Source organism: Chiloscyllium plagiosum, chromosome 40 (assembly GCF_004010195.1).
Source record: "Chiloscyllium plagiosum isolate BGI_BamShark_2017 chromosome 40, ASM401019v2, whole genome shotgun sequence".
Lineage (NCBI taxonomy): Eukaryota > Metazoa > Chordata > Chondrichthyes > Orectolobiformes > Hemiscylliidae > Chiloscyllium > Chiloscyllium plagiosum.
This window is the reverse complement of record NC_057749.1, coordinates 25,823,220-25,836,998: the sequence shown is the minus strand read 5'-3', so window position 1 is coordinate 25,836,998 and position 13,779 is coordinate 25,823,220. Positions and strand designations below refer to the sequence as shown.

The following is a 13,779-nucleotide window of genomic DNA, read 5'->3' as shown; positions in this document are numbered from 1 at the left end:
CTGCAGGCTCCCTGCCTCTATTCCTGATGAAAGGCTTTTGCCTGAAACATCGATTTTCCTGCTCCTCGGATGCTGCTTGACCTGCTGTGCTTTTCCAGCACCACTGTGATCTAAACTCTGGTTTCCAGCATCTGGCAGTCCTCACTTTTGCCCAATATTTTTATACTGCTGAGTGACTTGATCTCAGAGAGCATTGTGAGACAAAAGTGTAGTGCTAGGGAGAGGGGGTTCCCTCCCTCCAGCTTCCAGCAGTTAGCACAAATAGGATTCAATAAGTTACATTTCACAACTTAACATCAGCAAGATCCAGACATCGCAATCTATGGATTGCTAAGATCACTACTACAACTGTTCGGCCAGTCTAGGGGATTCTGATTCCTGCCAAGATCATCTGGCCGAAGAACAATGATTACAATGCATATTCTTTTGACCACACTAGCATCAACATAGACATCAAAAATGGAAATGTTGCATTTCTGCAGTGAGTTAGATGTAACACATGCAAACCCCAGGTGAGCAGACAGAATCCAAGTAAGTTGACTGAAAATAGACAACTATGAGGTTGCAATGTAGTGGATGCTGGAGCTGGTATTCACCTTGAAACCTCTTGATCAAGAAAAGGGTGTTGTGAACTTCAACTGTGATCATAAGCTAATCGGATCACAGAGAGAAATGCAGATGATTCTATGAATTAAAAAATTGAAGTCGCAGTTCAGTGACAAGTTTCTCCTTTATGTTAATTTCTATTTCATTTCACATCCAGGTAGCTCTGGATTTGTTTGGCCTACTTTTCCTTTGTGGTTACATGCTGCTGTGTGTAAGTTACCACAAGCTAGTTTTAATTTGGCTACTTATTAAGGGATCTCACAATCAAGTACTAAAACAATGATTTAAACTTTATTGCTTGTAACAACCAAAATAAGACCCTTCAAAGTAAGCAAGTTAAACCTCACAACCCAACGTAACTATTACGGAATTAATGAAGAAATTTAGCTAAGATTCTAATCAGCAGATCTTTGAATCCCAACAGTGTGGATATAGGCCCCTTGGCCCAACATGTCCACACCAACCCTACAAAGACTAACCCACCCAGACCCATTCCCCTACCCTATATTTACCTCTGACTAATACACCTACACATCCCTGAACACTCTGGGCAGTTTAGCACGGCCAATTCACCTAATGTGCCCATTTTTGGACTGTGAGAAGAAACTGGGTCACCCTGAGGAAACCCACACTGACACGGGGAGAATGTGCAAATTCCACACAGACAGGGTCATAGAGATATACAGCACAGAAACAGACCCTTCAGTCCAACTCGTCCATACTGATCAGGTATCCTAACCTAATCTTGTTCCGTTTGCAAGCACCTGACCCATATCCTTCTAAATCCTTCCTATTCATATACCCATCCAGATGCCTTTTAAACGTTGCAATTATACCAGCCTCCACCACCACCTCTGGCAGCTCACTCCATACACGTACCACCCTCTGTGTGAAACAGTTGCCCCTTAAGTCCCTTTTATATCTTTTCCCTCTCACCCTAAATCTATGCCCTCTAGTTCTGGACTCCCCCACCCCAGGGAAATGACCTTGTCTATTTACCCTATCCATGCCCCTCATGATTTTATAAACCTCTTTAAGGTCACCCCTCAGCCTCCGCGCTCTGGTGAAAACGGCCCTAGCCTAGTCAACCTCTCCCTTTACTCAAGTCCTGGAGAGTGTTGCTGAACAAAGAGACCTTGGAATGCAGGTTCATAGCTCCTTGAAAGTGGAGTCGCAGGTAGATAGGATAGTGAAGAAGGTGTTTGGTATGCTTTCCTTTATTGGTCAGAGTATTGAGTACAGGAGTTGGGAGGTCATGTTGAGGCTGTACAAGACGTTGGTCAGGCCACTTTTGGAATATTGCATGCAATTCTGGTCTCCTTCCTATCGGAAAGATGTTGTGAAACTTGAAAGGGTTCAGAAAAAATTTACAAGGATATTGCCAGGGTTGAGGATTTGAGCTATAGGGAGAGGCTGAATAGGCTGGGGCTGTTTTCCCTGGAACATTGGTAGCTGAGGGGTGACCTTATAGTGGTTTATAAAATCATGAGGGGCATTGATAGGATAAATAGACAAAGTCTCTTCCCTTGGGTGGAGAAGTCATTTGAGCATAAGTTTAGGGTAAGAGGGGAAAGATATAAAAGGGACCTAAGGGGCAACCTTTTCATGCAGAGGGTGGTATGTGTATGGAATAAGCTGCCAGAGGAAGTGGTGGAGACTGGTACAATTACAACATTTAAAGGGCATCTGGATGGGTATATGAATAGAAAAGGTTTGGAGGGATATGGGCCGGATAGTGGGGGGGTGGGACTAGATTGAGTTGGGATATCTTGTCAGCATGGACGAGTTGACCAAAGGGTCTGTTTCGGTGCTGTACACCTCTATGACCCTATGACGCTATTTGACCTCAGCTTCTGCCCCACTCAGGTTAAGTTTCTCTCGTACTGACCATTCACCTTTTCAGACTATATAATCTCTTATATAGAGCTGTAATGGGAGGGGTCTTGCCACACGGTGATAGTGTCCCTGTCTGTGAGACAGAAGAACCAGGTTCAAGTTCTAACTGCTCAAGAAGTGTTTAGTAACGTCTCTGAACAGGTTGGTTTGGAAAATATCGAAACCTCCGGTAAGTCACAGTTCCTGCTGCAGTAATCAAGACAAAGGATTTTCGGTGGTTGATAGATAATCACCATTATTAGGGCTTTTGAATTAGACTTTTGATTTAATTTACTTAAAAGGCTGTTAGTTTCGGTCAGAATCTGACTTTTACTCCAAAACAGAACTTACAAACATTTATCTCACAAATTAACAATTTGAACCAAATTCCCGTATATACTCACTCGGCCTCTGCCTCACTCAGATTAAATCTCCTGCACCCGGACTGTGCCCCTTACTTAATATTTGTGCGACCGCAACAATAAGCTTGTGTTTTGGTGCACTTTCAGCTGCAACCGTTCATTCTGATGAAACTCTACGTTGGAGGGTCCATCAGAGAATGTCATAATACCATTAGCTAATTCACTTCCCGTCTTTGTGTCTGTTACAGTGCCAAATAGTGACCAGTTGACCTTGAAATTCCACAATGGAACAATGCCCCTTGAGACAGGGGCAAGGTAAAATGGAATTTTGATGTTAGACGGATTTCACAAGCACTTTCTGGAAGTAAGTGGTTTATATTACATAACATAATGTTGCATCATGAGTACAATCAACAGTTAATTATGCAATAGGACACTGTGGTGAAATCCTCTGTATATTTTGTACAAAGGAACTATGGATGTAACTCTGTTTGTTTTGCTTTTGCTGACTTATCTGTGTTGACATGTAGAAGATCACAAGTAGGATTATTTATTTATATTCTTCTGCTTTTTACCTGATTCATTAATAGCTAAGCGTCATTCATTCCACTGAGGTAACTTTTTCTGATTAACCTGTTCAGAGACTTTGTTACGCACCTCTGGATGGTCTTTAAACAGAGGGCAGTAGAAATTTAGCCATTTGGGATTGAGAGGAAGAGAGTTTTTTCACTCAAGGCACATTGCGAATCTTTAGAATTCTCGAGCCGAGGCTATGGATGGGTAGCCTTTGTGTAACTGGATTGTCATTCAAGACTTCAAAAGTTCGATCTTCGGACACCATGGGAAGCAACAGGTATGGGGATAGAATAGTAAGGGAAGTTGAAATAGAAGATCAGCCATCATCATACTGTCTGAACCGTGAAGCAGGCTAAAAGGAGAAATGGTTTGCTCTTGTTCATATGGTGCCTTGTCTTACACTTGCAATCAATTAGTTAACATCCATTTGCCATCTGTAATGCATAGACAAACGTGCTAGGCAACTTGGGAAAAAAAACTGGCAGCAACTGTAAATGTGGCCCGTTAATCTGATTAAACAAAGGTGTTAGCGATTGAGGGGAGGAGAAAAGGCTGTTGATTGACAGTTGAGAATCATCCAATCACATAAAGAAAGAGACTTTCCCATTGTTGTGCAAGATTGCTGGATTTGTTGTATGAAATAATACATAAAATAGTTGGCCTGAAAGGGTTAACTTGGAAGCTTTGGAATAGCTCCATCCACTGGTATATAAATGATCTAAAAGGGATATGATTGGTTAGTCTTCATAGAGAGAGGATTCAAGTTCACGAGTAGAAATGTCTTGTGTGGGTTTGGTGACACCTGGAGTATTGCATGCATTTTTGGTCCTCTTAGTTACGCGGCATGGTGGCTCAGTGGCTAGCACTGCTACCTCACAGCACCAGGGTCCCACGTTTGATTCCAGCCTCGGGCAACTGTCTGTGTGGAGTTTGCACATTCTCCCTGTGTCTGAGTGGGTGTCCTCCGGGTGCTCCGGTTTCCTCCCACAGTCCAAACATGTGCAGGGCAGGTGAATTGGCCATGCTAAATTGTCCATAGGGTTAGGTGCATTAGTCAGAGGGGAAAAGAGTCTGGGTGGGTTACTCTTCGGAGGGTCGGTGTGGACTGGTTGGGCCAACGGGCCTGTTTCCACACAGTAGGGAATCTAATCTGATGAAGGATGTGATTACTAGAGTGGGGATGCAACAAAGGTTTACCAGATTGATTCCTGGAACAGCAGACATACGTATGAGGTGAGGTTGAATCCGTTAGTATTAGTATTGCTGCAGTTCTAAAGAAGGAGGGGGATCTCATTGAAGGCTATAAAATTTTAACAGGTCTGGACAGCGTAGATGCAGGAAGGATGTTCATGATGATCAAGGGTCATACTCTAAAGATACAGGGCAAACCATTTAAGAGAAAGGTCTTCATTCAAAGAGCACTGAACCTGTGGATAGTGTTAGCAGTCAAAGCCAAAACATTATATGATTTCAGGAAGGAGGTGGATACAGCACTTGGAGCTAAAGGGATCAATCAATGTGGGGGTAAAGTGGGAAAACGGTTTTGTGATGGATGATCAGTCACAATCACAATGAATGGCCCACTCTTGTATTTATTTTCTATGTTTCTGTTTATAGATTTCTGTGGGAGACGTTTCTAGTTGCTTCTAAACTTGTTTTTAGTTGGCCGCATTATGTTCTACAGTTTACAGTCATTTAGCATAGACCTGGTTATGATCTCTTATGAGATAACAATGTCTCTTGTTTAGTTGTAATGCAGTTAACCAGTCTAAAGCCAATAGAACCTGTTATCTGATTATTATCTAATAACCCTTATTTGTTCCTCAGCTATGTATCTCTCCTACTGAAGGCTATTAGTGGTTTTATGGCAGAGATGGACAGTAAAAGTTTAAAAGGTCACTGGGGTAGGCAAGAATGTGGATTTGAGGTTACAGTGACTTTATTAAATGGCAGAGCAGGCATACAGTACTGAACGTCTACTCCCGATCTGAACTGAGATGTTTACATGTTGATTAGTCCTCCATTAGTTGATACTAGTAAGCTCCGTAAGCAGCAAACATACTCAAAGTAGATTCTAACATAACCAAATGCCAGCTGCACAGACTACTTGCAATAGGATTAATATGTTGGGCAATCACAGGAGGGGTCATGGGATCCTTGGAAATAAGAGACAATGTGACCCTTCTTCCTAGATTACATCCAATCAGAGTTGGCAACATTAGTCATGGCAAATAGGGTCAACAGTAGATTGAATTACCTGCCTGCATGGCCAAGTCTTGTACTGTCTTCTGACTTTATGCTTGAATTGACAAATAATCACAAAGGTTAATTGCAATGCCAATATCTCTGTGGAATATGATTAGATTAGATTCCCTACAGTGTGGAAACAGGCCCTTCGGCCCAACAAGTCCACACCGACCCTCCGAAGAGTAACCCACCCAGACCCATTTCCCTCTGACTAATTCACCTAATACTGGGGCAATTTTAGCATGGCCAATTCACTTATTCTGCACATCTTTGGACTGTGGGAGGAAACCAGAGCACCCGGAGGAAACCCACGCAGACACAGGGAGAATGTGCAAACTCCACACTGACGGTCACCCAAGGCTGGAATCGAACGTGGGACACTGGCGCTGTGAGGCAGCTGTGCTAACCGATGCTTGATTGATGAGAAATTGCAAAGCAGAAATTGACCATTTCATCCATTAGGAGAAAGTGAGGACTGCAGATGCTGGAGATCAGAGTCGAAAGTGTGTGGTGCTGGAAAAGCACAGCAGATCGGGCAGCATCCGGGGAGCAGGAGAATCGATGTTTCGGGCATACCCTGATGAAGGGCTGATGACGTTCCTAATGAAGGACTTATGCCCAGACTGTCAATTCTCCTGCTCCTTGGATGCTGCCTGACCTGCTGGGCTTTTCCAGTGCCACACTTTCGACACATTTCACCCATGAGGCCAGGAAGCACCAGTGGAGAAAAGCATTGCTATCCTTTCAGATCGATTCCATAAGACCATAAGACATAGGAGCGGAAGTAAGGCCATTCGGCCCATCGAGCCCATTCCGCCATTCGTCAGGAACTGTTCTGATGAAGACCTGAAACGTTAACTCTGTTTCTGTCCACAGATACTGCCTGACCTGCTGAGTTTTTTTCCAGCATTTTCTATTCTTATTTCTGATTTCCAGCCTCTGCAGAATTTTTGCTTTTACATTTGACCCATCGTGTTTGTGTCAGTGCTTAGCTCCTCAGCTGAAGGCATGTTCTACAATTCCTTTCCTTTCATGTTCTTCTTTTGCAAATACTTAACTGCTATTAATTCAAATGATCCTGTAGAGAAATTTTCTTTCATGTTCTACTGACTTCCATCATAACTTTGGTACTGGAGTTCTCGAGAAGTCAGCTACGTGGCCTTTTCTCCAGTGGGCCCACTGAACAGAAGTTTATCACAATCTTCAAACAAGTTCCCAGTCTCAAGGTATTTCTGACAAATTATCCCATATTCTCACTGGAAAATCCTCTAGCTTCCCTCATTGCCATCTCATGATAATTGTCCACCTACAACCTCTTGATTTGTTGAACCAACAGGAACCATCTTTGACAACTTGCAAAATTTTCATAACTTTCAAAACCTCTGTGACATTTCCTTCCAAACCTTACTTGTTCCAGTGGCAAAACGTGGCACTTTTTGAGCATTCTCTTCTTAACTTTCCTTTTCCGATATCCTTTGGAAGACCTGTAAATTCTTACCTATAATGCAGATCTCACAATTGCAAGAATATGCCAACCTTATTAAAGTTAATTAGAAAAGGAATCTTCTTGACCGAATAGGTGCAGAAATTATTACTGCAGGAAGTAGGAAGTTAAATAGCATTATTTGCTTTTAAGGAGATGTCCCAGAAGCACATAAGTGGGAAAGGAAGAGAAAGGTGTGATTTCACTTGGGTTGAACGGCCTGTGTCTGTGCTGTAAACCTGTAAACAATTTATTCAATAAAAACCGAATACTGCGGATACTGTAAATCAGAAATTAAAACAGAAATTGCTGAAAATCTCAGCAGGTGTGGCAGCATCTATGGTGAGAAATTAGATTTAACTATTGACCCTTCCTCAGAACAATTTATTCAATGTTAGACTTAATACCTGGAATGAGTAGATTGCTTTATAGCGAAAGGCTGGACAGTTAGACCTGAATCTTCTGGAGTTTGGATCAGAGTGGTGCTGGAAAAGCACAGCAGGTCAGCCAGCATCCGAGGAGCAGGAAAACCAACGGTTCGGGCAAAAGCCCTTCGTCAGGAACCTTCTGGAGTTTGGAAGAGTCGGAGGTGTCTCAGTTGAAACATATAAGATCCTGAGGGGCCTTGACCCAATCGATATTTTCTCTTGTGGGAAAATCTAGAGCTAAGGGTCAACATTTGAAAATAAGGGGGTGCCCATTTAGGACAGACATGAGGAAACTTCATTTTTTCACTCAGAGTGTCTTTGGAATTCCCTTCCTCAAAAGGTAGAGGAGGCAGAACTTTTAAATATCTTTAAGAGAGAGATAGATCTATTCTTGATTACCAAAGGGATGAAAGATTATCGGAGATACACCAAAATGTAGAGTTGAAGTAAAAATTGCATCAGCCATGATCTTATTGAATGGCAGAGCAGGCTTGAACGGCTGAGTGGCCTACTATAGTTCCTTGTTTGTATGTCAGCCTATTGGTTTATGTTTTCAAGGGAGCGAAGGTTGGAGGTAAGGATACAACACTATTGCACCAACCTCTCAACCCATTTCTCATTTCAAACACCTGCTGAATTAATGTATTAATCCGGATATGTCATATGGACAGGCCATGATGTCCAAATGATTGGCCAAACAGCTGTTGAACATTTAACAAATCCATTGCAAACTGATTTAGCACCATTCGAGTGACATTTCTCCCACCTTGGGTGGCACAGTAGCTCAGTGGTTAGCACTGCTGCCTCACAGCACCAGGGACCTGGGTTCAATTCCTACTTTGGGTGACTGTGTGGAGTTTGCACATTCTCCCCGTGTCTGCATGAGTTTCCTCTGAGTGCTCCAGTTTCCTCCCACAATCCAAAGATGTGCAGGGTAGGTGAATTGGTGATGCTAGATTGCCCATAGTGTTAAGTACATTAGTCAGGGGTAAATGTAGGTGAATAGGTCTGGTTGGGTTGCTCTTTAGCGGGTCAATGTGGACTTTTTGGGCTGAAGGGTCTGTTTCCATACTGTAGGGAATCTATTCTATCTATCTATTCACTGTCCTGTTAAGTTAAAGGCTCACCCTTGTGACACATTCTCACTAGAAAGGGTGATACAGATGATGTCGCAAAATATCTCTTCACTTAGCCATTCTCATGATGGATGGCTTAAAACCCTCATTCATCCCTTTGATACCACTAAACTTGACTATTCCAGCATATTCCTGTCCGTCCTCCCACATTATACCCTCTGTAAACCTGAGTTTGTCAAAATCTCTGTTGCTAGCACTTGCACCAAATACTACATATCTATTGCCCCTGCCCACACTGAGCCGAATTGACTCCTGGACAGATGTCTTCATTTCAAGATTCTGACCTTGGTTTTTAAGCCCCACCTTGTCCTAGTCTCGATCTCTCCACCCAAATCTTGTCCAGCCCCTCAACACACTGATTTATCTATACTCCTCTAATTCTGGCCTTTTGAGCATTTCTGATCTTAATTGCTGGTGGTCATGAATGCAACGGCTTGGGTCCTGCGCTCTGCACTCCACACTCAAAATCTCGTGGCCTCACTATATCTCCACCTTCAAAATGCTCCTCAAAATCTCCCATTTTAACCAAATATTTGGTCATCTGACCTCAATGTTCAGTGGAAAAGCCTGCTTTTTAAATGGTGGCAGTCAAACACCTTGGAATGTTTCATTATGTTTGAGGTTCAAAGTTGCTGTCAAAACATGCACGAATCCTGCAAGCTTTGATGATCTCCCATAGTCATGCTGTCAACAGTTCACCTAGCTTTGGCTTGCGTTTGCTGCGTGTCTCAGCTTGTCTCCTGATTTTCCCCTCATCTTTCCAATACATGTGCTAGTTTCATATTACAGTGAGGAGCTCTTATTTGCATTTTTCAGCCTGACAGCTAAACAGGAAGGGGTCAAGATGGAAGACATGACAAGAACAACAGTTTGAAACGCAATTTCTGTGCAGAAACATTTTAAGATGAACGACTCTGCCCTAATCACTGATATTTTATTGTGATCTTAATACAATCATCTACCGTGCGACTAATTGATCTGAGAAAAAATAAATGTTTGGCTGAACACATTGCAATAAAATGACAAAGTCAAAATACCTATATGTTCACTTGTTTTCAGCTTTTGTCACAGATTTATGTCACATGTACATATCTGTCATTTCTTTTACTGTTATAAATGTCTCTCCTTATATGTAATCTATCTATTGAATTTATCCAAGAGTGAATTGAACCCAACTTTGTGCCATTTCATTTCCAAGTGCATTGATAATTCTGGAATGAGATATAAAATGTTTGTGTGTGTGCAAGATGTCATTTGGCTGGGAGGCTGGTTTGCAATGTAAAGTGATGTCTACAGCGTGGGTTCAGTTCCTATACCAGCCATGAAGGTGCCACCTTCTCAACATGAGGCATAGTGATGTTCAGATTAAACTATCTGTGGAGGCGACACAGTGGATCAGTGGTTAGGACTACTGCCTCATAGTGCCAAATCCGGGTTCAAGTCCAGCCTCGCGTGACTGTGTGGAGTTTTCAGGTTCTCCCCCTGTCAACGTGGGTTTCCTCCTACAGTCCAGGGATGTGCACGTTAGGTGGTTAGGCCATGATAAATTGCCCTGTAGCGTCCAGGGTTGTGCAGGCTAGGCAGGTTAGCCATAGTAAATATGGGGTTACTAGGATAGTGTGGGGGTGATGGGATACTCATTGGAGGATCAGTGCAGACTCAAAGATCCAAATGGCCTCTATCTGCACTATAAGGATTCTATGATCAGTCAACTCTTTCTAATGAGAGAGTAGCCTTATGATCTATAGGAATATGACAACTTTACCTTGATGCGAGATGATATTTATCAGCTTAATACAAGAGTTATTAGTTTATGCAGTGCTCTACCCTGAGCTTGGCCTGAGGTGAGCAAATTTATTTTATTTCTCAAACTGATCTGTTTAAGTGCTGTATTGCCTGAACAGAAGACAGCCTCGTAAAGAGAATCCCCATTTACATCTTACATGCAAATTGACTATGTAAACTTGTCAGACTGTAATTGCTGTAAATTCTGAAGAAGGGCTCATGCCCGAAACGTCGATTCTCCTGCTCCTTGGATGCTGCCTGACCTGCTGCGCTTTTCCAGCGACACATTTTCAGACTGTAATTGCACCCTCCTACCTCATGAGGCTGCTATAGCACCTCAACTCTGCAGTCATTGTTTTTACCTGGTTGATTTTAACCTGATGCTGCCTGAACTGCTGTGCTCTTCCAGCACCACTAATCCAAAATCTGGTTTCCAGTATCTGCAGTCATTGTTTTTACCTAGTTGATTTTAACCTGATGCTGCCTGAACTCCTGTGCTCTTCCAGCACCACTAATCGAAAATCTGGTTTCCAGTATCTGCAGTCATTGTTTTTATATAGCACCTCAGCTCCCCATTTTCCCAGCTCTTCAGAGTGTACCAACGAGTTAACTTCCAGGTACCAGCCAAATCTGCTTCCCAAATTGTTCCAAAATTTCCTTTAACTGTGGGTGAAATATGATGCAGGGATTTTTTTTAAGAAACGAAAAGAACAGAAGAAATTATCGACTGAATTATATCCTAATGTCTAACCCTGTTTCCCTTGCAATTTGACACAGTACAAACATTACACAATGCTACAAATATTCACTGTGTATGTGCATTATCAAACTTCAACTGCTAAAGAAAACAAAATCTAAGAACTTTAGAAGGAAGGATAGGCTTATATGTAAAATCCAATGACATGCCATTTTTGAATTCCTGTAAACTATTATGTTTATTTATTTCATTCCCTTTCCTAATTTGCCAATTTATAGACCATGATAAATTGCCCTGTAGTGTCCAGAGTTATACAAGCTAGACAGATTAGCCATGGTGAATGTGGGGTTGTTAGGATAGTGTGGGGGTGGTGGAATGCCCATTGGAGGATCAGTGCAGATCCTTTTCCCAAACTGCCTCCGGAAAGGGACGAAGCTTAAAAGAGTAACTTCCAACATTAATCACACACACACTCCACCTATCGCAGATTTCTCCCTGCAGAGATTGCTGTCCTCCCCAACCCCCACTCCCTGACCCCGTGCTGTTCATCTCAAACATCTTCCACTTCTGATGAAATGACATTGCCCATTGCCCTGAGATGTTAACTCCCATTTCTCTTTCCCCACAACAGATGCTGTTGAGGGTTTGCACCATCCTTCAGTTTTATTTCAAACTTAGAACGCTTTCGGAAACAAAGCTGTAAATTACCAAAATGTAGGAGCAAATTTCTGCAGATGCGGGAATCTGTGCTGGAAACAAAAAATGCTGGAAATTGAAGTATTTCACCTGTCTCTAATCCTGTGTATTGTATTTACTGTACCCACTGTGGCCTACTCTGCAATGGAGAAACCAAATGCAGACTGGGTGACCGCTTTGCAGAGTACTTCGGTCTGTGCACAAGCATGACTCTGACCTTTCTATAGCCGGGCATTTTCACACAGCATCCTGCTCGCATGCCCACTTAACTGTCCTTGGTATGCTGCAATACTCCAGCAATTCACACACAAACTTGAGGAACAGCACCTCATCTTCAGACAAGGCACCTCACAACCTTCTCGACTTAATATTAAGTTCAGCGCCTTCAGATTGTGAACCCACTCATATTCCTTCTCTTGCTTTTAGCTTTGCTTGTTGTATTCTCTGTGACCGTGTCCTCCCTCCTCTCAGCCACCCACCTCTACTCCAGTGAGATTGTCTGTTCTTTCCAATCTGGCAATTGTTCTGCTATTCTCACATTCCAATCACTGAATCTGCACTATCAGCCTCTCTCCCCCAGCACTCCACCCTCCCATCAATATTGCAAAAAGCTGCCTCCTCCACACTTTACATTAGCTCTGATGAAGAATCACCTAGACTTAAAATATTAGCTTGCTCCCTCTCCATGGGTGTTGCCTGACCCGCTGTGATTTCCAACACTTCTTTGTTTGCAGGGTAAATTAGCAAAGTTGTCTTTAAAATTAACTGAGATTGTTACACGTGAGTTATCAATTGTGATCTGTTCTAAATTAAAAATCACGCAAAGCAGGTTATAATCCAACCGGTTTAATTGGAAGCACACTAGCTTTCGGAGCGCCGCTCCTTCATCAGGTGATAGTGGAGGACACAATTCTAAGGCACAGAATTTATAGCAAAATTTTACAGTGTGATGTAACTGAAATTATACATTGAAAAACATCTTGATTGTCTGTTGAGTCTTTCATCGTTTGAATATTATGATAGTTTCACTTTTTTCATGTGTAAATCACAAAACCTTTTTTTAAAAGTTGCATTCTCAGGTTGGCTGTAACAATTGGTGTTAGCCAGAAAATATATTGAAGGTGTTAGCCCCCTGTGTTTTCTGTTTATGCCATGATGTATAGATAGATTCTAATCTAAAAAGTGAGATAACAAGAGTTTTACATGAATTCATGCAGTTTTGAGCAAAGTACAATGAAACTCTGCAAGTACAAATTCACCCCTAAAATATATGTGTGCATGCGTGTGGGTCTTAGTATCTGTCTGTGTGTGTGTCTGTCTGGGTTGGACACACACACAGATAGACATAAAGATTTACATATGAAAGAAGTGAAACTATCATGGTATTCAAACGATGAAAGACTCAACAGACAATCAAGGTATTACCTGGTGTTGTGTGATTTTTAACTTTGTACACCCCAGTCCAACACCGGCACCTCCAAATCGTAATCTGTTCTTGCAGACTTTGGCAATTTGCAGTGCTCCCACCCAACTCTGCAATGCATTAGAATACTGTGAGCACATCCTGTGTGTTTAACTGAAAAACTCGATTGAAAATGCCAGTAGGGATTTTCCCACTTTACTTGCTTGACAAGTCTTTGCATGCCAGAAGCACCTCATTGTGTAAAGCAAGATACAAAAGCAATAAACGCCTGTATACATCCATGAGATCACACCTATTGTACTGCGTGCAGTTTTGGCCTCTTAATTTAAGGAGGGATTACTTCCAGTGGAGGCTGATTGAAGAAGATTCCCGAGGTTGATCCTAGCATAAATGGGTTGACCTGTGAGGAAGGATTGAGCTGGTTGGACCTTTGCTCGTTGGAGCTTCCAAGAATTAGAGCTGATC

The 13,779-nt window shown here is 42.3% G+C and overlaps 1 long non-coding RNA gene across 1 annotated transcript in view; it reads left to right on the top strand.

Annotated features, from left to right (window-relative positions):
* LOC122542415 overlaps positions 1-3,201 on the top strand; it is a 7,511-nt gene extending 4,310 nt beyond the window's left edge. The window contains exon 3 of the long non-coding RNA XR_006309802.1: positions 3,092-3,201. This is a non-coding gene — a long non-coding RNA (uncharacterized LOC122542415). The remainder of the gene's footprint in view (positions 1-3,091) is intronic.
* The last annotated feature ends 10,578 nt before the right edge of the window (positions 3,202-13,779 follow it).